This window comes from Lipophrys pholis, assembly GCF_963383615.2.
Source record: "Lipophrys pholis genome assembly, chromosome: 4".
NCBI lineage: Eukaryota > Metazoa > Chordata > Actinopteri > Blenniiformes > Blenniidae > Lipophrys > Lipophrys pholis.
In genome coordinates this window covers 7,583,379-7,609,765 of record NC_137637.1, presented here as the reverse complement: position 1 = coordinate 7,609,765, position 26,387 = coordinate 7,583,379, and positions in this window count along the sequence as shown.

The window sequence follows — 26,387 nt, the reverse complement described above, 5'->3', positions numbered from 1 at the left end:
TTCTACTGTATGCTCTCTTTCCGTCCCGAGGCTGCAGAGACGTGTCTCACTCGGCGGTCGGGGATGAGAAGCGAGGAGCAGTTGGTTGGGAGGCATCACCAAGTTTGGATTTCGGACACCTGTGGTGTCCAGGGCGGGTTCGACCAATGAGCGGCTGGCAACTAGGGCTCTGCATTCGCTGCTGAGTTCCTTTTCGTTTCAAACATGGGGTGTGTGGCCTTACTAGGGTCGTTGCCTTCCTCCCTGTGGTTTTACGGCCTGTTTTATTGCTCCTGGTGTTTCTCCTCTGAGGGGGGAAACTGCTTGGAGGAGATCCATGGAATCTTGAGCTCAACACCATATCTTCACAAGGTTACTGTAAATATTCCAGACAAATATCCCTATACTCTTAAGTCTCAAAACAATGACAATGCTCAGGTGCTATTATATTTCCTGACCAGAGTGATTCATAACATCCATAAAATACAAATTCTGATGATTCTTAACCAGAAAAGAAACTATGCATGGATACTTAAGGTATTTCTACTCTCACTGAGGCTTTTCTCAGTGATTTATATAGTGATGCGAGAATCACAAATCCATACATACCAATAGTGTCTCCTTTTTCTCTTTTTGGGTGAGGCAAGTCCAGGAGACACTGGAGAATTCAGGGAGAAAGACTCAGGATGGGAGGACAGTGAGGAGGACTCAGGAAGGGAGGACAATGAGGGAGTGAGGAAGGAGGACTCAAGACGGGAGGGGAAATGAGGGAGTAACAGGACAGGAGGACAATGAGGGAGTCAGGAAGGAGGACCTAGGACGGGAGGACATTGAGGAGGACTCAGGATGGGAGGACAATGAGGGAGTCAGGAAGGAGGACTCAGGACGGGAGGACAATGAGGGAGTAACAGGACATGAGGACAATGAGGGAGTCACAGAAGGGGACTCAGGATGGGAGGATACTAATGAGGACTCAGGACGGGACGACACTGAGGGAGTCAGCGATTGGGACTCGAGAAGGGAGGACTCAGCAGGAGTAAGACAAGACAACAGATGAGGAGTGATAGATGTGGCAACAGGAACAAGATTGAGGGTCACTTCAGAGTAATGGTCAAGCGTGGGCGTGGGATCTGACAGATCCTCACTGCTTGGTCCAGGCCTCTCCTCCATCCTTGCTGTTGGCTCTGCTGTCATAGTCACCTTTGAGAAGAAGAAATGTACAATTATAACATTCAACACAGCATAATCGGTAAAGAAATAGTATATGAATGCAGTATAACCCGAAGAACATTTACACTCTGCTCGCTGTAACTGGATGAGTGTACACGCCACTGTCCAGAAACTTCAGTCAACACAAACTTGTGATTAGAGTACATGGAATTGTAGAGGTTGTATAAAGATATACAGTGAAACATTTTATCACAATGGAATGAATTAAGATTAAACATCACTAATATAAAAAAAACATTTTGGTGCCAAGGTGTTCGTTTTAGTTTACATTGGAATTGTTATGCTAAAATAAGACCTGCATGTTTCTGTCATTACCATTAAGAAGACCTTCATAAAGTTTCTTAATGGTATTACGAGCATTCTCTCCATCCTGCGTGTTGATTTACCATGGACACATGCACTCCGCAGTAAAGCCTCCTGCGGTTCACCTGGCCAGGAGGAGGATGGGATGCCGCTCCATAAATTGGGATTTATGCAGCTAAAAAAAGCTGACACAAAATTGGGAACATAAATAAAAGTTGAATTACTAGTATTGTAAAGTTTATGAACAACAATGTTTAAAATCTTTTAGTTTTTGCTTTTTAACTATGATTTATAAAAAACCTTCATCATTACACAATTTGTATATGCCTTAATAAGAAAAAATAATGTGGTGAAAATTCTATAACAATTTTACGTTAATTGTTAAGTAGATGCTTGAATATATTATGTTATTGTGAATACTATTGTTTTTCAGCCATTACTTTTCTGTGGTCACCTCTAACCGGTATTTCAGACAGCCAACTGGCATTACAGAATAATTGAAGGAGGTGAGAATGTATGTGTACACATCTACCTGCTCTCTGTCCATCTTTGTTGTTATTGCTCTTTTTATAGTGTTTTGGTTTCTATTTTCTCATATTTGTTTTAAGCATATATGCTAAACTATTAATCTGTGCTCAAAGAGCCAGGATAGTAGCAGGCCTGTTCAAAAGTTCATTTTTCAAGTGATTCTTGATCCTAGGTCTTTTGAAATCACTTGCAAACTGTTTAATATACTATTCTATGGAATTCAGATCATGTGTCTTGTTGGAAAACTAGTTCAGCAGCAGTGACGTTAAAAACACCATCACATTGTGTGATGAGGTGATTCTAAGACTATGTGCGCGTGTGTGTTAAACTGTACTTTTGATTATTACATACTATTTCATGACAATCATTTGGCAGAGAAAAACTTACCAGTAAATTTGTTGAGTCATACACCTTGTTGACCCTTGAATTTGTCTTTCCAGCCCTCAGATGACTTTTCTTTTTTAAGTTTAGTGCTCGCAACCACATTGCTGGCACTTCTTTGAAGCCACACCAGTTTTCTTCACACACTGAACACATGATTTTTCAGTCGGCATCTGGAGAAAGAAACTTGAAGGACTAAAACACAGACGACCAAGTAGGATTGTTATTACGGTGATTGCCAAAAAAAAAACTACCAAGTCCCACGAGAAGGTGGACTGGGAGTCATGACACCATGGAGCAAACATTATTCTGATTGGCCAGGTACTTAGCAATGTATAAACGGGACCGTAGGTCAAAAACCCACCACATGAGAATCTCCATGTAGAGGATGGACGGAGGACAACAGCTTGTGGAATCCATTAGTGATAAAAAGTCTTGTTGTACTAGTTGGACGTCTTTGTTTTTGTTATTTTTTCCAACAGCTCATCTGAAGCTCTCTGGCGCTCCCTTGCGGACACCGTCCTCACACATCAAAAAGCATTTTTGAAATTCAAGACAAAAAAAGTACATATCATATCTTTAAAGCAGTTATCTAAGAGACTACAGCTTAAAAAATGAGTTCGTACAGAAAGTACATTGGAGCATCCCTGAAGATTGTTTAGTTTTGAATGAAGACAAAGTTGAAATATGTCAGTGGATTAATTTAGTTTGGCTTGTCGGGCTCTGAATGGGCGCTTCCTACTGGTGTGCGGCCAATAAACAGATATAGACAACAAGTGAAGGCAGATAGGCAGGTAGACCCTCAGAGAGAGGTGCCTCTGCTTTTTCTCCTCCTTTTATTTTCAAGCTTTCTGAAACATCAAAGAATCGGCTGCGGAAGTAAGGGACGAGTGCCACTGTAATTGTAGTATGAAGACAACGATTCTTGACTTCAGGATGCCGAGGAGAGAATTCTTCTCCTCATTAAAAGCTGTGTATGAAGAGTCGATTCTGGCAGGTGCACACACACACACACACACACACACACACACACACACACACACACACACACACACACACACACACACACACACACACACACACACACACACACACACACACACACACACACACACACACACGCGTGCGAATACAAAAACATAAAAATGCAGCCACGCTAAGCTCGCTCACGCTAACAGGAGCTGACAGAACAATCACAGTCACATATGAGCTCCTCTCTCTTGTTCTCGTCTCTGCTTCATCTCCCTCACACCTATGTCCTCACATCATCCTCAATCTTCCACTGCTGCTCTTCATAATTTAGTTTGGCTTCCTGTAGCAGCGGATTCTTCCGGTTTTATGTTTTTGCCTTGAGCACAATGGACAGAAGTGATTACAAGCGAACCTGAGCTTTCCAGGCAGAATACAACGAAACGTACTGCCTTGCTTTAGGGTCACAGCACAGAAAAAGTCCAGCCTCCACACCACTTCATCCAGTTCAAGAGCCGATCCCAGTAAATTATGCTTGAATGCGGGATTCACTAGGACAGGTCACAAGTCCACATCCTGATTTAAGATTAAGTCCACTTGAACAGTATTGTCTGAATCAATATTTTGTTACGAAGCAGCCACCAATGCATGGACTCATCCTGTGAAGGTGTGCTGATTCAAGACTCAAACGCTTTATTGTCATTGTCATATATACAGGAAAATCTGTTAAAGCATCACAACCAAAAAGATGCTTTAATGGTGCAGAAGCCCAGGAACAGTCATTATAATAATAGAGTCCAGTGCAAGCACAAGATGTAAACAGTCTTATTTTTAGCAGCAAGAGGCAATCACAAAAACTGATTAAAAAAAACAAGGGCACCAAAAACAGAAGTGCATGGTCAGATGTGGAATCAGTCTTTCTATCTGGTACCAACATGTGAGCAGCAGACCATTGGAGTCCTGGAAGTTTTTAACTGTTTGTTGTCTCTCCCACAGTCGCCTGACTGGATTGAGATCTGGGGGTTTTAGAGGAATGCCGATACTTCAAACAGATTCTGTTCTTCAAAGAGTTTTACTTTGTGGCAGAATGAGTGATCATACTGACAGATTTCCCTAGCATCAGGGAAAACAAGTTTCCATAATCTGCAAGAACATTTGGGTTGGTGCTTTGTGTTGAACATGCCATTCACATAGACAACAGGACCTCTGGTTCCCACGGAGGTCATCGCCTACAAGCATCAAACAGCTTTTTCATACTTTTTATTGTGTCTACCCTGCTTTGTCTGACTGTCAGCCTACAGTACAGCAGAGCTGAGCTAATGGCACACACCGGCAAAATCGGCTGCAACTTCTAACATTACTGGGACTTCATACCCCCGGAGGTACAACAAATTCCCGGAGAACCACACTTCATCGTCCCACAGATGGCGATGCTAAAGAAAACAAAAGCGGGGGAAGTGAGGGGGGGATAGCCGCTAGGCTAAAAGCTAACCCTTTGAAACCATCCACCCCAAGTCTCTTCCTGGCCAACACCCGTTTGCTAAACAACAAGATGGACGAGCTACGACTGCAAATCACCTTACACAGGCTGGATAACTGTGTGATGATCATGTCCGGGGTGTTCCAGTCCAGGAACACCCCAGGCACTAGCATCGAGCTAGCAGGCCACGTCGTCTTCAGAGCCGACAGGACAATGGACTCTGGTAAGAGCATAGGAGGAGGACTGTGTGTTTACATCGATAACAGATGGTTTACAAATGCCACTGTTAAAGACACTCACTGCTCACATTGAATACATGTTGCAGTGCAGACTGATTTCTTTGTGCAGGGAGTTTACATCGGTAGTGATCACAGCCGTATATGTGCCCATGCAGGCTAATGCCAGGTTAGCTATTGAGAAACTACATCTCGCCATCAACCGGCAACTTGTGGCATAACCAGACAGCATCGTTTTAGCAGCTGGGGACTTCAATCACACCAACCTGAAAGCAGCGTCACCCGACCAGACCTTCTTTATCTGCTCTTTGGTACAGACTGATTTTTAATTTGTCGTGTTGGAGCTTCAGTGTTGGATAGTGGTCTTGACTGGTCAACAAACTACAACACACTTCTGACACTTTTTGTAAGACTGCAGTTTGAGCTACACTAATGACGCTTTTTCAATAGCTCCTACTCAGCCTTACTCGACTTGACTCTACTCGCCCATACTCTACTCAACTAAGCCTCAGACGTTTTCCATTACAATAGAACCACTGCAACCACGATGTGGGCAGAGTCATCTGAGATTTCCCCATCATGCACAACTAATCACCCCCAATATAATGCTTCACTGTCCGGTGTTTCGATTTCACTGGTGCCTGTGTTAACTGGTGACTTCTGCCCCAAGCCGTTAGCAGCAGCTGATGTTAAAATAACACACAGGTACCACAAAGGTATCTGGTAACGGGGACTGTCACATAATGGAAAAGTGTCAAAAGCGAGTATTGTCAAGTCGAGTAAGGTTGAGTAGGAACTAGTGGAAAAGCGCCATAACTCGCTTCTTGGATTGGACCAAATGAACCAGCCTTCACCTCCTGTGTGTGTCACCAATGGTACCTGTCCACAGGGGCATTTTTCCCGGCATCGAAACATGCCACATCTGAAAACCGCCCGCCTGCCACTAGGCAGTGTCAAGATGAAAAGAGGCTTTCCTCTTTGAAAATGAAAATGTCTTTTTACGCTATGCCGTGTGGCACACACACGCTCCAGGTCCCTGTTAATGAGCTTTCAGTCATATCCTAATCATATGTAGCCTGTAGCATCACCAGTGTGTGAAACTCTTTAGCATGTAGCATGTAGCACAGCTTGGAGTTATGTGCTGCATCTGATTGGACAAACGTGTCACTCAGGGTCTGTCTGCTCCTGGAGTTCAAACAAAACCAACATGGCTCCTCAGTCACAAAGATTAGCTTTCATTATTAAACAGTTCAGCAGAAACTTTTGTGGAAACATTTGAAGTGAAAAATAAGCTGCGCAACTGCTGAATATGTCCCCATTTTGTTTCCACTACAGCCAGTTTAGACCTTTAACAAAAGTTTCATGGTGCGTCACCACTCCGGCACCTCAATTGCATAAAGTCACCTGGATTCAACTTTATACAAATTATCTGCGGGCATCTCCTGGGACGCCGTGCCATGCCGCACTGCACCACACCCAGCATCCACTGCAGTACGTTTCACATAGACTATGAATAGGAAGCAGGAAATTGACGGATCTTTTGGACACGTACTAAGAGTGTTGGCCACTCTTCACCATTTACGTTTTACTTTCTTGGATGACTTTTTGCTCGATACTGACTCCATAAGAGCTGCAGTTGGGAAATGCTTATCCACTCATCCTCAAATCATTACGCTTCTAACACAATGACTTTGTTCACACATGTTCACATATGGGCTGACATATAATCAGAGCTCTTCACTGTACCAGTGAGCAGCCATAATGTTACAGATGATATGTCTAAAGAGTTGTCCAGTGGCATCTTCATTGGTGAGTTTTGTGTGTAATGATTGCTATTGGACTTCTGCTGAACAGTTTGGTGGATCTTTTCAACTGTTTTGTCCTTGCAACTTCAAGGTCACAACTATCAATACCTGTTGTATCCAGGTGTTCAGATTGGTTTTATTTACTGATCTTATTTTCCATTGTCAATGACGTGACAGAGTTGATGCTGTTGTGGTCTCGTGGTGGTTTCTCCCGCACTCTTTCACAGAAGGTGAAAAGTACTCAGTTACTCTCAAATTTGCCAAGTAACCTTACTTATTGAGATATAGTCTGTCATTTGTCTGTCAGATTCCATTTTTTTCAAATGCCGCTCAAAATAAAGGATTACTCTGAAGTTAAGTTAAAGAAACTGGATGTTCAGAAGCCAACAACTCGTAGCTACTTGGATTGGGGACTAAGACGTGACCATATTTTGACAAAAGCTGGTGTAGATGAACTGTATCTTCAGTCCTTTAAACATTTGACCAATTTGTTTAGTTTGTTATGAGAATTCACTCAATTTTACTGCATAATGTCGGTCTGCACGGACGTGGCTTGAATTCCTTACAGGATGGCGAATATCTGCAGCTTCCTCCCTGCTTCAGCTTTAATTTTCTTTCCTTTTTAATTGAAGCCAGTTATTTTAGCAATAACGTAGGCTTCATGAGCAGGTAGGAAATTCACAGGTACTTTCTGACACTCACTTCAAGTAGCCAAAGCATGTTGCGGAGGAACTGATTTTAGGAGGAAATGTTGCAGCAGATTGTCAACTGAAAGTGCTTGCATACAAAGTGAATGTCTCGCTTACACAGCATATTATTGTCACTGAACATGGTGTTTAGTAAAGTGCTGCAGCCCCCAAGAGACGACAGATAGGGATGCACCTATCCACGTTTTTTGACTTCCGATCCGATCCCGATACCTGGATTTGGATATCTGCCGATATCGATACTATTCTGATACCAGAGCTCTGTTTGCTATAATATTATTATTATTATTGTTGATTTTTTATGAGGCTGTAATAAAGTCTTCACTACAGGCAAGTATGAAATGTATTAATGTATACATGTATTCTCTCAAAAGGCAACTTGAGGCTAGTATAAGGTCAGAAAAGAAACCAGTACAAACTATTTTTGTTCCATGTGGACAATGTGGGGGTCTGCGTGACGTCATCATCTCATAATGAACTAGTTCTATCTTTAAAACCTCAGAATCACTTAATTAATTGCTGGGGAAAATCTTTAGCAATGCAACACAAACAGCAATTTTTCCAGCACTAATGGAGCACAAATGATTGGGACTATTTTCACAGAGTTTTGCGTGGAGTAGGACGCAGCTTCACAGAGGTCTGAATCCTGTCCTATGGCATGGAGGAGCTGCTTTTTATTGTTTTGATGCCGCTGTCAGTGCTGTTCTCCTCGGTGAGCTGAGGTTTTAAAACGTGGATAAAACACGCGCACGCGCACACGCACACGCACACGCACACACACACACACATTTCCACTCCTCATGAGATGTGTTGATGAAGTTGCTTGTTTTCTGTCATCATTTCCTCAACTTTCAAAATCATGTTCCTCTTTTGTTGTTGCTTCTTTGTTAATTTATGTTCCTGCGTGAAAATCATGTTACTGTCTCGATAGAGCTGCTCAGGCTAGTTTAATCAAAGAACTAGGGATGTCCCAAACACACTTTTTGGCCCCCGATACCGATCCGACTGTTCAGAATTGAGTATCGGCCGATACCGATACTTTCCAGATCCGATACTTACATTGCTATTGCAAAGATACTCAATGGTGTATTTTTGGAGAAACTAAGATGTCTGACGCTAAAAGCACTATTGGCAGAAGCTTTGTTTAGCTAGAAATTATTGTAAAACTCATTGAACCATTGAAACTTTATTCAGTCATAACAAAAAAAAAAAAAGAAAAAGAATTACACTCTGCAGTCTTGTATCTCTTACTTATGTTAACTTAAACAACTTCTCCTGGATTTTGTGGCAAATACATTTTTTTTTTAAATGAAACCCAGTGAATCAGTTTGACTAACATATAAACTATAAAAAACAAACAGTATTCAGTAAAACCAATCTGAAGAACACAATTCCACTTCAAAGTGTCTTTGACAGGTTGGATTGAAAATAAGTCCTTAAAAAAGTGCAAATACGATAATAAAAATAAATAAATAAATAAATAAAGGCCACAATGTAACTTCTTTGTGTATCAAATTTCAGTTTGACTTAAAGCAGTATGAGAGGTTTGACCTGAATTGTCACAAAACATTTACATTTCAATGTGAATTATAAACACTTAATTCCACTTCAAAGTGGTAAAACCTGTTTGTCAAAAGTAGTCTGAACATAGTTCTCTCAAAAACTTATTCAGAATATCTCTTCAAACTAGCGTAACCTTCTGGGATATTTTTTTCGCCATGTTGCTCCCTTGTGGGTACTTATCCTTTATTTTAAAATCCCTTATTATAAAGCCGCACCGAGTTTTCTGCTTCAGTGCAGCTTTTTCTTTAGTTGTTGTAAACTGAGGGTACATCCACACAACGAAAAAAGGATCTTTTTCTCCCTGGCCTTCTCCCAAAAAACTTCCGTCCACACCTCACTATGAACACGGCTCAACACGAGGCTTCAGGGCATGTAGTACACATGCCAGGCCTTTAGGGGCGCTGTGACTCACCAAACACAACAAAAATGCAGAAGAAGACAGACCACATAGAAATTTAGAAGTAGACTTCTGCATATAAACACATGAACTACTATATATAACTCTAGTTTTATAGGTCTATGGCCCCGCTCCGCCTGCTTCTAGCTTCTGCAGATTGTAGTCCGTGATTGTTGTGGTTATTAGGTGACGTTGCGGACCGCGGTGGAGGGAAGAGGAGGGCAATTCTGTCATCTTTTTTCCACGGATGATCGTCTTTGCCGACTTTGTCGTCCACACTCCAGGGGGTTGGACGGCACGAGCCGGGGTTTTAGAATTTACCCACTCTGGGACCCGTGTTCAAAAAAACCTGTATTCAAGCTCCTAAAACACTGCCTCATGTGGATGATAGGCCAAACACAGCTCGTTTAGGATAACAGGTTTCCAGGTGTGGACGGCCCCTGAGCGTACTCCGCCGCATGTTTACTTTTTAGATTTCTTATCAAATTAGTTGTTTTAAATGAAGCTCTGGTGCTCCGCCTCTCGGGACTGTGGCGAAGCAAATAGTACAACTGGCTGCTGGACTGGTTTCATTGTCAACTTTAAAATACCTCCAGACTGCTGACATTTTATCCTCTCAATGGCTTTAGGCTGCTAACCTCAGTTTACGGTAGGTCGCAAACGGGGCTCGCTTTACGGCAGCTGATGTGAAAAAGTTTTTTCTTTTTTTTTTTAGATCGGCAGGGTGATCGGCTGGATTTGCCGATTCCCGATCACTCACAAATCACCAATATCAGCCCCGATCCGATATCTACCGATCTGATTGGGACATCCCTACTAATAACAGTTCAAAAGTATTTGGATCAGTGTGATAACTGTAAATAATATATGTAGCACTTACAAGGGTATTGTATGTTGTCCCCCACCCACCCCCCCTCTCTCCCCCTCAGTCTTCTCTCTTCTCTCTCTCTATGTGCGTTCCCCCCCCGGTCATGTACGGCAGCCATGCCAACTTCTAATAAAGGCAGCAACAGGAGGAGACTCCAGGTCTCTCCCTGGCCTCGCTCTACAACGGCTTTGCAAACACTGCAAGTTGCTGTGTTGCTTTGCGTTGTTTTTAGTATGAAATACATCCAAACAGCAACATGTTGTCATGAAAACTTTGATAGCACAGTGCTGCTATGTTAGCCTTCTCGCTAACTAACAGACTGTGGAATGGATTTCCTGACTCATTACTCCACGTCTCATTGAGACCCGCCTCCGTTCAGGAAATCCAGTCCACAGTTTGCAGCCAGCGAGCAGAGCAGCAGCAGGGAAACACTTGTGGAGTCATTTCAGCAACAGTAAAGCAGACGAGGCTTCATGGATCGAAATTGTTTGTTTGTTAGTTTGTATCTTCTTTTTTTCTTTTCTTTTCTGTCTTCTTTTTGCTTTCTTTCTATCTCCCTTGTCTCTTTTTCATATTGCACTTCCTATTATACTTTTAAGTACCATAAGTATATTTTGATTCTGTAATATCTTTGAGTGCACTAAAGTTTAGTGAAAAAAAAAGAGGGTCCCAATGCGGTTTGATAATGATGACGCTGCCATTATTTAAATGGCTGCTGGGGGTTGCTGTAAAAATGTAACTCCTGGTCATAAATTGAGGCATGGAAAATGACCTTTCTGGTTGTTTTCCAGAGGACAGTCTCCAATAACCATATTGCAACGATTTCAGCTGCTTAAACTCCTCCCTGTATTTTCTTATCTGGAACACACATGACACCAGAGGTATCATGTTCATGGAGAGAAACTAAATCAATAAGTATTCTTGAAAATAAGGTCCATTTACACGTAAACAGCAGAAACGCTGAATACAATGTAGTTAGCATGCCAGGGCATCAGTGGCGCTGTTGGTTGTTTTTGTAATGAAACCACACACACATGCATTCAGATAACAAAATGCTCTAAACATTAACAGTGGGAGAACAGAGACATTCTAGTGGACAGACGACCAAGTTCTTGATGGATGGACATTAGGTATATTCAAGGATAGATTATGTTTTGATCTTTCAAAAGGATTTCCACAGGGTTGGTGACTGCAACATGGGGAGTATGGACCTGTCAGACCATAGCCCTATATACTTGTACTTGCCCTATGTAACTGCATTTAGAACAATACCAGAAAAACACCTTCTGGAGAGTAAACATTCATATATTGAATCATATGAAGGACCAAATGAAGAATGATATTGCAGAGGTTTTGGAACAAAATGATAATGGTGAGGTTTCGCCTCAAAGACTGTAGAACACACATAAAGCAGTGCTCAGAGGTAAGATAATTGGATATAGTTCTCATTAAAACAAAGTGAAGCAAAAAAAATTGGATCAACTACAAGAAGAATTAAAAACACTAGAACAAAGGCATAAACAAATAATGAGAAGATCGACGTATACGAGAGATATACAAAAGAAACTAATATCTACAAAACAGAAATATTATGAAGGGGGAGGGAAAGCCAGTAAATTGTTAGCATATAGGCTGAAAAGTTAGTAAGCAGAGAATTCAATCTATAAAATTAAAAACCCAATGACTAATGTAATACACCATAAATTGAGAGATATTCAGGAGAGCTTTGAGATATATTTAAAAAAAGTATACTCACAATCACAGTTTAATAGAACAAAGATGGAAACATTTTTCGAGATGGTTCAACTCCATAAACTGAACGTTGAACAGAGTAACCGACTTGCAGAAGAAGTAACTGAAAAAGAAATTACAGCAGCCATCGCCATCTTAAAATCAGGAAAGGCCCCCTGACCAGACGGGTTTCCTTTACAGTGGTACAGGGTGATAGGGGTCTCATTGATCGCTTTGTTGTAGTCTACCTTTAATTGGGTCCTACACCTCCCTCCTGGAGGGAATTTGGATTTCACCATTCTTTTATTAGGACAGTCTAGGCACTTTATGATTACCCAAAGGCAGTTTCAGACCCATTTACATTGGAACGTGGAACAAGGCAAAGATGCCCAATTAGCCCACTCTTATTCGCGATTTTTGTCGAGCCCCTTAGTCAGTGGATTAATCAAAAATAAAGATAATAAAGGAATATGTATGAGGGGAGGAGAACAAAAGATTTCCCTATTTGCGGACAATATATTGTTACAGTTATCCAGCCTAGAAAAATCCATCCATCCATCCATCCATTTTCTCCCTCTTATCCGTTTCCGGGTTGCGGGGATGGCAGTCTGAGCACTGTCACCCAGATCACATTGCACCAATTAAGAACCTTTTCTGCAGGTGGTGAGCCCACGGGAAGGTGGCGCCTGGCGTGGGACATAAACCCACTATCTTGAGATTGTGAGTCTCATGCTCTACCCCTAGAAAAATCTCTCATATTATTATTTTCACTTTTGGAACAATAAGGATCTTTTTCAGGTTATAAGTTGAATGTCTCAAAAACACAATTTGTTTTTTAATTACAACCCCACAGAAATTGTGAAGACGAGTACTATGTTGGTGTAATCCAAAATACAGGGCAAGATGGAAGGAGATTGAGGAGGACATGACGGAGGAGTTCCCAATTCAAGCAGCAATACGAGATAAAGGGCTAAGGAATAAGTTAAAGGAAATGGGAAACCCTTGGGTTGCTTTGCCACTTACGCTGTGGAAGAAGGTAATAGCTCAAAATCATTTGAGAGAGGTGACAAAAGTTTTGAGATGGTGTGCATTTGACCCATTTTGTGCCTAAAAATTGGGACGGGAGGTTTAGAGGATGGGCAACGAATGGCTTAACCGCAATAAATTGAAAATTGTTCACTTCTCAAATTGTTCACTTTTCAAAAAAGTGCTGTAGCACTTTTTTGAAAAAGGGGGAAGTGAACAATTTTCAAGACTTAAAGAGACAACACAATTTGAATAATGATGATTTCTTTAGATTTCTACTGGCTCGTCATTATATTGAGCAAATTAAAAAGAAAGTTACACAACACTGTGGGGATCTCACAAGACCACAGAAAGTTGGTTCATTTCTAATGAAAAACAACCTTCATTTGTCCCTGAGCATCTCACCACAGGGGGGTCCTGCAGACTGCAGGCCCATGCACATCTTCCCCGCCCTTTCTGCTCAAAGGACTCTGACTTCGCCCATGCTCTCAGCCAGTCACCGGTTGGGTAAGGCCCCCGGGTTCGACACCTTTGAATCCCCCACTTCACCAAAAAAACATTTGGAGAGATTCTCAAAAATAAACTTTGCCCTGCTCTTGGACGGAGGAGGTGAGCTGCATCCCAGCAGCTCAGCTGTAGCTCAGCCTGCTAACAGCAGAGGCCTGCAACCAAAGGCCTCAACTCCTCAACTCCTCTTCTGACCGACCACAAGGGTTAAAACTTTCCCAGATCCAGAGACCAGCACCCAGCGTCTGATCTCCCATCAACCAGGGAAAGCACCACAGACCCAAGTGACCAGATCCTCCGGTCTGGACCGGTCTGGACCAGGACACTACAAAGAAAGACTCTACTGAATCATCAACTTCGTCTTCTTCTTCTCAGCCCGCTGAGGAGCCAACCACAGTTAGCAGGACTGTCCAGCCTGGACAACAACTAAACTCCTTCTTCAAAGACATCGAAGAAGTGGTAACAACAACTGGGCAAATACCTGAGATTAGTTAAACCTGATGCTATGCATAGAGCTGTTTAACTTTCATGAAGAAGTGTTAATTCTATTACAGTGATTGAGTTCTATTGATGATGATATCAGAAGTAGTTATTAACCTGTAAACCAACTTTAGCTCTGCCACACAGTCACAGGGTCTGAATGCTAATCCTTGCTTTACTAACTTGTTGAACGGCAATCCTACACATATTAAATAAAAGACAACATCACACAAGTGAACACCATCTGACGACTCCAGACGTTTTACGAAGCAAATCACATTCACATTAACTCATTCTAGAAGTGGGGAGAGAGACAGAGACACACAGAAAGCCGATGCTCAAGACGAGCTTCTATGTTCTATTGTTCTCCCAGCACATGGTGGAGACTGAGGACAGTCTTCCTGCCTCTCTGATAACCACCACTCTGAATGTAGTAAATTGTGATCCACCATCTTGTTTTGTAGTTCCATTACACGTCACACACACACACTCCCTCCACCTCTCTCTCTCTCTCTCTCTCTCTCTCTCACTCTCTCCACACACCTACACACACCAAGCCGTATATAGGTAGTTAGAATCTGTGTTTTATTTGTTTTCATTGTAAATAAATATAATTTTTGGAATCATACTTGCTGTCTTATTAATGAGCACAAAGGTGAATGAAATGTCGACCCCTTCTGTGTCAAGAACTCCAAAATCCTTCAAGCTTTACTGTTAATTCTGGTAATTGTACTTGATTTAATTATTATTCAAATTCCTAACTAACTGTTTAGTATATCTTATGAGACTGAATAACTGAATTGGCTATCATTTCGTTAAACAGGTGGTGCTCCCAAGATATCTGATACAGATCAGATAAAAATTTTCAATAACATAATTAATAACTCTTTGATAATTATTAATCATTATCGATAGCCAAACTGCCAAACTGCACGACATAAATGGTGCCCCGTGATCCTTATGAGGTAAGAAATCCCTACAACACCAATGGGACATTATTTTATCAAAAGTGTTTATAGAGGCTTATACACTGGGCCCAAACCAAAAAACCATCTCAAAACTTTATTGGGGCCTACAACAAAAGAAATGCAGCTCATTGAATGTTAAACAGAAATGGGAACGGCAAGGAAACTTGGTACGGACTGTGGAAGATTGGGAACAGTTGTGTAGAATTCAAATGAAAACGTCAAATTCAAGACTATGAAGAGAGGTTTGCTGGAAAAGCCTCATTAGATTTTTTTATAACACCGGCGCAAAAAAAACATTTCACCAACTCATCTACATGTTGGAGACACTGCGGATGCCAAGAAGCAAATCATTTCCACATATTCTAGTCCTGTACAGTATTGGGGCCTTTTTGGGTGGAGCATATTTCGACAGACATTCCATTTGAGTTTGCTTCTCTGTGTCTCGGGGCCCTGCCACCTGATAACTTCTCCTTTAAGGATAAATATGTGTTTCAGATACTAAGTGCAGCCGGCAGGAAGGCAATTACAAGAAAGTGGTTGAAACTAGAAAAACCAACAGTGAACGAGTGGATTGATATTATATATGATGTTTTTAAGATGGAAATAATTACATTTGCCATAAGACTGCAACAAAATGTGTTTTTGAAAAGATGGGAAAAATGGAGCAAGTATATCAAACCAGTGAGGCCATCTTTGTGGCCAGGTTCACTTCATGATCAAAGGTGTTCCTTTTATTTAAAACATTTTTCGTAATACCAGTGTGCACCCAAGTTTCCCTGTTCTAGGGAGTAGAGTTATTTAGTGGTAAGATTTTAGTTAGAGTGTGAATTATAAGATGGTGGAAGGACCAATCATTCATCTATGGACTATCTATACAGGTTTGGATGTGTTGTGGAGATTAAACTGTAATGTACAGATGGATGCTAAAGGCAAAATGTTATGTGGAGAATTTTATGAACCATGAAAATACCAATAAAAAAGAATTAAAAACAAAACAACAACAAAAACAGGAAACCCATCACATGTTAACAGAGTGGATGAACCTGGAACCTTCTTTAGGTGCACCTGCTCCCCGAGGACTCTTTTGGCCGGAACACCTACATAGGCAGAACAAAGGCAGTTTTCCAATACGCATACTTGTCCATACTTGTGCTCTCGTGCACTCGTGAAACGTCATCAGTGGGAGACCAAGTACTGTTCCAATTCTTAGGCCGTTTCTCACCGAGTACACATGGAATACCCGGATGTATCCTCGCTCCGCCCACATTTTTGAGGATGCATCGACACTGACCTGTGCAGACTTGGGAAGCCAATTTACCCATAATGCATTTGGCAGGAGAAGCCGGAGGAGATCGAGGAGGAGGAAACACACAACGGTGCGTAAAAATCTGAAATATTAGCGTCATTGTTCAACAGAGTGCAGTTTTAAGAGTATTTTAGGCCAGAATATAGTTCTTAAAATGTTGTTATGAGGTTGATATTACAAGATCACGTTTACTTAAACATTTGTTCTGAGGTTTTCATGAGATCTAAATGTTTTGGTGTAAATCTAACAGTGTTCATGTACATTTATATTTGCTGCTGAGGGGAAAGATCCTGTTTAAAACTATTTAACTTGACTGAGAGGTGAAGGTACCACTGGCCATAGTGTTTTGTCTCAATTGCACTGAAGTGTTCTACCCATTATACTGGAGGTTCTACCGGAGGTTCTATCGGAGGTTCTACTGGTTCTACTGGAGGATGCTGTGGATTCAAACTAACACCATGCACTATTTGAATCCAGGACTCCTGAGGAACCTGAAGCCTGGTCCAGTGGAGAAGAGGAACTCCTCCAGATGAGGATGGGAGTGAGGATTGTTTTTGATGTTTGAATTATTACATGTATATATTTTATTCATACATGAGTTAATAACTTACTGAACTGGTAGTGTGTCATTCTTTTTGTTCTATGTCCTCCTCATAGACCTCATAGTTGTTGAAATTCCTCCGAGACAATTTCTTCTTTAAAGCAACATTACATTGTTTATGAAATAACACAGACAAATGTTAAGTTCTATATTTTACAGTCATATGCAATCATTTACAGTCTGTTGATCTCTCTGTTGATCTCGCTGTCTTTATCCATCTATCTCCATATATTTACACATGTCTAGAGAACATGAGTAGAGAACATGACTCCATGAGGAGAGCTTCCTGTCTAGATATGGTTCTGCTCTCTGAGGTCTGCAGGTCGTTCTTCAGGAGCAGGTAGCTGGACAGTGAGTCTCGCTTGCACATCACTTCCTGCCAGGTCCCTCTGGGCGTCCTCAGTGTCACCTGGTCATCTCCATCATCATCCCTGGACCTTCCTCCTCCTCCTCCCTGGACCGTCCTTCTCCTCCCTGGACCTCCCTCTCCACCTCCATGATGTCACCCGATGCCACACAGACAACACTCAGACAGCAACCAGAGGACGTCTCTCCAGGCTCTCAGAAAGATGGAGCACCACCAGGTTTGGCCTGGAGTCTGTTGGGTTTCAACCTGCCTGTCAGTTAAAATTCACATGAAAACATTTGATATATTTTGATGTAATCATGAATCAGAATTCATTGTGTACCTTCGTGTTCATGATTTTGATTATTGAAATAAAGCAGGTTGCCATTCCAGTGATATAATAACAACTGTGCACTGCAGGCATGGATATAGTACTTCCCCTGTCCCCCATCAGAAAGTACTTGGTGGATACAGTACTTCCTCCGTCACCCAGCAGAAAGTACCCAGCTGGTACCAGTACTTGCTGGTACATGGAGGATCTGTGCAGGACAAGAGCATCCTGCACAGATCCCCAGTTGTCAATGTACACATCAATAAGCTTCATATATTATAGAGTATTTTTTAACGACAGGTAGATGCAGGAAAGATTCTGCCTTGCTGACATGTTTCAGCTTCATCTGTAGTCTTCCTCAGAGCGTCATCATCTGGTTGTGATGACATGTCGGTCTTTATCAGGTGACCGGCCAGATGATGCTCTGAGGAAGACTACAGATGAAGCTGAAACATGTCAGCAAGGTAGAATCTTTCCTGCATCTACCTGTTGTTAAAAAATACTCGATAATATATGAGGTTAGAAAGAACTTTAGAATTTTACAAAACAATGTCATTATTCTATGTACATAATGTTTCTAACTTGTGTTATTACTGTTGTAGGTTCTGCTGAAGGTTATTAAATAAAGTTTCCTTTATCTTCTGCTTGATATCTTTCTTTGCTCGACAGTGTAAGTGATGTGTGTATTTATGTATTTACTCTCACACAGTATAAGCCATTTATGTATTTATTCTAAAGAGAAATGATTGGAGTGCTTAACTGTAGGATGTATATAGACAAATGTAATAGAGTACATATTAATGACATGACCAGAAGGATGACAACAAGCAGCAGGTATGTGAAAAGCTGGTTACTTCATTTAATAAACATCAGGGATCTTCAGTAAAACAGTAAAATACTAGTTTATATTAGTAGAACATTTCTGATCAGCTGCTTTCATTGTTCAAGGAGATGAAGAGTAAAATAAAGGCTGTATAGGAGGTAGAAGTAATAGTAACACTGTCTTATACACAGAACTATACACTGTACTTTATACAGTACTGTACATGGTACTAAACACAGTACTGTACATTGTACTATACACGGTACAATACACTGCAATATACACAGCATGTATGTGACGGAAAAGGTACTATTTTAAAATAATGTTCTAAAATTTAGATCATCATATAAAATATCATGTACAAATCACCTTCCTGCTGAACTAGAGAGGCAACAGGTTCCTCCTCTTCCTCCTCCTCCTCCTCCTCCTCCTCAGCTTCAGGGTCCATCATCCAGCCATGACAGCCACCGCGTCATCAAGTACTCGTGTTCCAATTCTCCTTTAACGCCGATGCGTCCTCGTAAATTTGCATTTCCGCACTTCCGAGGACGCCTTGGAAGTAGTTCCTCGTGACGTAGGCGAGTACACACTGGCGCTCTAAGAATTGGAAAACGGCCAAAGTACAGGTCAGTACATTTTCACCATTCAGACATTTTAGAGAAATAGCCTTTACTGACACTGTTTTCTTTACATAGGTCTGTGCCTTCTACAAAAAAAAAGCGAAATTACTAATAAACATTTTAAACTTGTATTATTTGTGCATGTGTCTTCCTTTCACAAACATATTTAGAGCCTATGTAATGGCCACTGCACCATTACAGAGAGCAAACATCCAGGTAATCAACACATTTGTAATGCGCAGCACAGACAGGTGGGAGGGCAAAGTGAGTCAAACCAAGAGAGGCTGGATCTCCATCCACGTGCTCCCCAGCAGACAGGCTGCACAGAGAAGAAAAACTTCTTCCGCACAAGTCAATACACTGAGCATGTCGCTGGGGGAGCAGGGCCCCCTGATGGCAGCCTTCAGTACTGCATCCTTTCCTCGCCACAGGGATGAATTTAAATTCTGTGAGTCAAGGTCGAAGAAACAAACCAAACCTGAAGTGTTGATGAGCCTGTTGATGGTCTGTGGCTGGGTGTGCATGGCTATCAAAGGTCTGGGCCTCCTGGATCCAGGTCTGCTCTCCTCAGGCCCTTCAGCCGCTGGAGATCTGTTGAAACACTGACTCTCAGACCGAGGCCACGGGTCTTTTCCCCCCTGAGAGCGAAGGCAGCACGAAGCTCAACTGGTGGCTGCACGAAGCTGCAGGTTGTTCATGGTTTAACAGTGAAGTCATCTGAACTCAGGACTCAACGGAAATGTGACGGATACTCACAAATGGTGCTTCAGACAAAGAACAGCTAGTTAGTAATGTGTTTTTGTACGCTACACTTCATGAGTGTTTTAGGTGGAAGATTCAGCGGTGTGGTTGCTTTGAATGAGACTAAAGTGATATATGGAAAGCACTTGTACTTGTAGTGTCTCTTTAGTATCAATCACATTCACACAGTGTCACTAGAAATCTGTCCAGGGTTCAAAAAAGCTCTGAATCCTAATCAGCTTCATCAAATAGGAAATGGTGTCAAGCTCGATTCTAAAAGCAGAAACAGCCTCCATACCTAAACATATCTTCCTATGCAAACTGCACGATATAAATTCTAAGTTAGAGGTTGCTGACTTCACTTTTTCACACAGTCACAATACTCTTAACATTTCCATGCTAAGAGTTTCAGCTGAATTAGGATACACATATTTTCTGATCAAACCAGATATTAAAGAACTGTGCATAACTATTTCACTATAAAATGAAGAAAATACATTTTTGTATTAATATACTGTATCATGTGTCACACTGTATCATATTTATTTTATAGAATTATATATTATCATTATGAATATTGTCATAAATAGCAGATTGTACAGCGTGGTATTGCATGTATTGTATTCATGAAAAAATTTGTGGTTTTGCGTGTGACTCTGAGAGTTTTATTACATTTCTCGTATTTTAAAACCAGAAATCATGATGAAAAGACAGAAGCAGAGTCTCAGATGAAGATTTTTTTGTCTCTGTTCCTGTTCATTTGTTATTATTCTGATTATTTCTTATTGTTGGACTCGTCCTCATGCAGTCTGCTCTCACATGCCATTTCAACTCTTTCTCTGTTTCTCAAAATTTAATGAAGTTTCCTCAACTCACTTATATCATATGCATGTTTACTGTTTTGAGTGTTGAAAATACATCCTTTTCTTTTAAGATTACAGATAGCTGCCTTTTTATATTAAATCATTGTTTAATTACACTGTCTTAAAATTCTGATTAAGACACACGTCTTATTCTGTCTGCAATCAGACCTGAGAGGATTTTTGATTTGTTGATGAGAGTCGAGGTTATAAAATAAAGTATGATTCACACATTTTCATAATTTAATGCAATTTTAATTTAGTGAACACATCCTATTTATCAATTTGATGGTTGTAGGCCTGTATAGAACAATTTCCTCTTTCAGGCTTTGTTCACACGACAGAGTTTCAAGTAAAACGCATTGTTTTGGGGTTTTTGGGGTTTTCGTTTCAGAGAGGGTACACAGCAACATTTCAAGTCTGTTTAGACTTGAAATGATGTAGTTCTCATGTTGGGCCACTAGTTGGTGCTGTTGTTTGTTTTAGTAATGAAACCATACACAGTAGAGGGTAGCAGTAGAGAACAATGGGCTCTAAACATTAACAATGACAGCACGTGGACCTTCAAGTGGACAGACAGTCAAGTTAGATTTTTATTACGGTGACGTTCAAATTAAAACTACCAAGTCCCAGGAGAATATGGACAGCTGAGCATGTGCAGACCATGTTGATCAGGAGCAGCAGCAGTGTTTTCACCCATTTCCATGGAAATGGAATCTGAGCCTTTTCAAAAAGTTCCTCTTTGGAAACCGTTATCAAAACGTTGCGTTTTCAGTGGCTCTGAGCACTGTTGTGTAAATGCAATGAAAACAAAAGTTTCCTGTTATCACTTGAAAACGTTGTCATGTAAACGGAACCTGAGTGTAAAACCAGCAGGCCTGCGTTTGACGGCTCCCAGAAGAGTTTTTTAATAAAACAATATTGAGAGTGTGTTGAAAGATCACACACGTTCATTTCATCATTTCATTGTTTGCATTGTATCTCACCACACTGTAAAAGGTTCAGGTTGATCCAGTCACAGTCCAGTTTATTCCTAAAAGTTTGGTCTGATTTTTGGAGAATCTCTCTGGATGAACATTTTCCACAGCCGTTACACTGAGGTTCCACAGTTTGCAAATACTTCCTCCTGTCTCAAGAAGATTTCACTGTCTCCATGATTCTGATGCGATGTCTTCTTAATGACAAGCTTCTGTATCGAACTCATCCACTCCTCGTTATTCCTCGGCCCTCGAGGGGAATCTCCATCAGATCACTTAGAACTGGAGTTATGATTCACCTGAAAATGGTGGAAGCAGGTGCGTGTCTACAGGATCAATTCCCCAGTGACCCCCCCATCCCCCCACCCCACCCCCCGTTTGTTTGTTTTTGGGCCGTTGCACTGTGTGTAGCGTGTTCCCCCCCCCGCTCCCGCCCTTGTCTCTGTTTGTTCTGATAATGAGCACCGAGGTACACGCAGGCCTGCCCACAGAGAGCGTGACAACACTCTGTTTTCAGAGGAAGCTCCTCATGCTCCACTTCTTTCTCCCATAATGACCTATTTGTGTACGACAATCTCGCTCCGACACCTCGCCTCTGATGCCTGGTTTATTTTAAACAATGCAGCGTACGCTTCCCCAGATGTAATTACATGTGCGTGCCATTCGTTATTGATGTGTGTGTATGTGTGTGTGTGTGTGTGTGTTTCCGACTATATGGGAGGCCGACTCTCGTGCTCAGTCAGGTTGCCATGGGAACGACAGAGGGCCAACAGAAGTGATGAAAATGCTCTGAATCGAGGCGAGGTGACCTTGAGGAAGTGGCGCAGCCTCGTTTGCAGGTGATGCTGCATCGCGCTGGGTCTTTAACGAGGACGAGGGTCTCAGGTCATCCAGTGTACAGCCCCAGCTCCACGGTGCAAAGTTTCTCCCCTGAAATCCCAGATTACGTCCGGTATGACATCATGTTTGTAAAAGATTCAATGGATTGCACTCTTTGGTTGTTTAGTTCATTTACATTGTTTATTGTTTGTTGTTCCAGGATCCCGATTATTTGCTACAGTAATGACTTTTCTTCCTGAGAGCATGAGCACGCATCCATTACATCAGTGGTCCCCAACCCCCGTGGATCATTTGGTACCGGCCACAAACAGAGAATACAAGTTTTGTTTTCAAAATATACATGCAAATTTTGGTTAGTCTGCATTGATTTTTATTTTGAAAAAATGCCTCACTTCCATCAGCGCCTCGATCCATATTTAACTCGTTAATTTTTTTCTGTCAAACATTGTGAAGCCCTCATTAGCACCTTTTCATACACTGTCCAGCCGGTCCACAGAGAAATTGTGTTGTTTAAAACTGATCTTTGGTGCAAAACAATTTGAGGAGGTCTACATTACATGACATTCATAGGGCCGGTTCAGATCAGCATTAACATGCACATATGGTGATCAGATCACATGTGGTGAGGCCTGAAAACAAGTGTGAACAAGCACCAAACCACTTTCCTGGTGGCCTGGGAGCTTCTGACCACACAGGCTTTGTAGCGTGACGAGTATGCGTCGCAAAAACGTAAACACATTGTCCCCGCTTTTTTGGACTTGGGGATTTCTATAATTGAATGATTTCCTTTTTTTTTTTTTTTTCTCTGATGATGATGATAATGATTTCCAAATAGAGTTGTACATTGTGGTCACTGGAAACTGGGTGGTGGTCAGATCTTTCTGCTGTCTTTTACCAAACGGAGCCGTGAAGATCATCAGAGCGCCGGCAGCTTGTAATCAGCGGCGGACAGAGTGGCGTGGACGGCAGATGGAGACTCTTTCCGGAAAATTAGAGCCATTAACTGATCAAATAAAGGAGCTAGAATACACGACAACAGCAGCTGCACTCCCTGATGGAGAGACACTGCTGACAAGCGTTGGTCGGTGCGTGTGTGTGTGTGTGGGGGGGGGGGGGGGGGGGGGGGTAAGTATATGTGCATGAATGTCTACATGCATTTGTATCAAGGTATATTTCTGTTTCCTTGTGTGTGTGTGTGTGTGTGTGTGTGTGTGTGTGTGTGTGTGTGTGGTGCATGTCCCGATTTTCAGTCCCTCTGATCAGCAATATTGATTGTAGCGGCACCGTGCTCACCTTTCCATTTGTTACCCGTTTAAATGATAAACCTGACACCCAGCATGCACACACACACACACACACACACACACACACACACACACACACACACACACACACACACACACACACACACACACACACACACACACACACACACTGAGGAGGAGAGAGGAGGAGCAGGAAGGAAGAGTAGAGGAGGTTAGAGGAGGAGGAGGAGAGTGGAGAGAGGAGCTGAAAGGAGGTGAGAGGAGAGAGGAGGAGCAGGAAGGAAGAGGAGAGGAGGTGAGAGGAGGAGACAGGAGGAGAGGAGGGGAAGGACACAGGAGGAGAGGGGGAGGAGGAAAGCAGAGAGAGGAGGTGAGAGGAGGAAAGAGGAAGAGAGAGGAGGAGGAGGCAAGGACATGAGCAGTTGAGGGAAGGAGGCGTGAAATCCGGTGATGGGTTCTGCTCAGCATCTGGAGGATTAGAGCAGCAGCCGTCCGGCAGAGCCGAGAAAGCCGAGCCTCATCGTTGTCACTCCAGCGCCTCTCACAATGAAATATCCTGCGGTGGAAGGAAAACCCAGGATTACTTTCATAAGGTGTTTATGGCACAAATGTAAACAAAGGTGAGGCGGGTTGTGTTTCACTACGAGAGAAGATAGAATAAGATTGAGAGAACAAGGAGATTTGACACTTTTAATTGATAAATAAATAAAATAATCCACATTGATGTAGGTCATTAAATATTAAAACGTACAGTGGAGATATAGGACACTGCTTTTAACCACACACACACACACACACACACACACACACACACACACACACACACACACACACACACACACACACACACACACACACACACACACACACACACACACACACACACACACACACACACACACACACACAAGCCATTTCAGACATTTTACAGCAATGTTCATCTCAAAGCCTTGAACATGAACCTCTGCACAGAAAAGACCCCAAACCCAGATTAGAGCAGCCAGCATGAAGGTAAGAGCTAATCCCAATCCCACTGAGAGCAAAAGATAAACCTGGCTTTCAAATCCAGGTTTGAAAAGATTTTCCACTGAAGATGTCTTAACCATTTAGATACCAAAGTCATCTTTCAAAAACATTCTTCAAGATTTGAAAATGTATTAATGTTAGCATTAGCCTGTGTCTACTCTGGCTATGCATTAGCAGCCTGAAACAAACAGTCAACATGGTGACAGTTTAACTGTTTATTCTGTTTCTTCAGATAACCATCAGATTATAGAGCATGTTCCTCCTTACCTCCAGATTATAGAGCATCTTTCTCCACTAGCATTCAGATTACAGAGCATCTTCCTCATCTAACTACTGTAATCTAATGTCATCTAACGATACAACAGCTGGTTTGAAAATGTGTGCTGAAGATTTACTATATAATGTGTCCATTGTGAAGTTTCTGTTCAGCAGGTTTCTTGTGCCACAGGACTTCTGGTGGAAATCAAAATTGTTGAATTTATAATCCCTCATTGAGTTGTGACGGGACGGTCTTCTCAGCCGGAGCTCCTCTCTGATTTGCACCTTGATTATTTTTACATAATGGTCCTGACTCCTGCAGCCTGTGGCCGCACCGTAGAAGGTGACGCAACAACTACCGATGGTTTGGGAAAGATGCAGGTCAATCAGCGACTCCACATCAAGCTGTTTCTGAATGGAGTGTTTGTAGGGCTGATTAGGATGAAAGTGGAAGCCTGGAGGTTATTTCACCACTGATGATGTCTGCAGGCTGTTAGCATCTGTGGACTCCACAACACTGCTTCTGATTGACGATGGTGCACAAAAGAAAACAGCTGAAATCAGTCCAGCTGCAGGGATCACATCCCTAAACTACATTACGCTAGCTTTTCAGGATAATGGATGGTGATGCTTGGTCCTTATTTGTAAATTGATCCTTGTGGAAAGTGAAAGAGTTCACACAAAGGATTTTAGTAGAGCCTCTGCTGCATGTGGTGCACCTTGTTATTTGTCAGCGAGATAGGACTCCAAAGAACACGTTATCCTGGCATGATCAGATTCCTTAAGTCATAATACATAACATACAAAGGCTGAAAACCAGCAGATATGAAGGGACAGGATGAAATGTCCCTTCATATCTGCTGGTCCAGCGTTCACTCTCCTGTCAGAGCTGTTTGTTTCCAACTCCTCCGGAGGGAAATATGGGAATGTTTAACTGCTAAATACTCCCCTACACTCTCCAGCAATTTGCTGACCCAGCCTGTCTGCTAGTTGATAATGGCCAAATAGTCCACAGCAAGTGTATCAACTTTTTTTCTTTTTTGCTGAAAACAGCAGCAATCTGCAGCAGAAACAAGGAAAACAGTGGGATTGAGCCCACAAATTAGAAAAGTGCTGATAAGCACTGAATAAGACATTTAAAGTTACTGCTAGAGATACGTATCAATTTATATGCTGCTCATTTCATACCTACTATTTGGAAACATTTTGTACCTTTAAATTGTGGCATGGTGCAG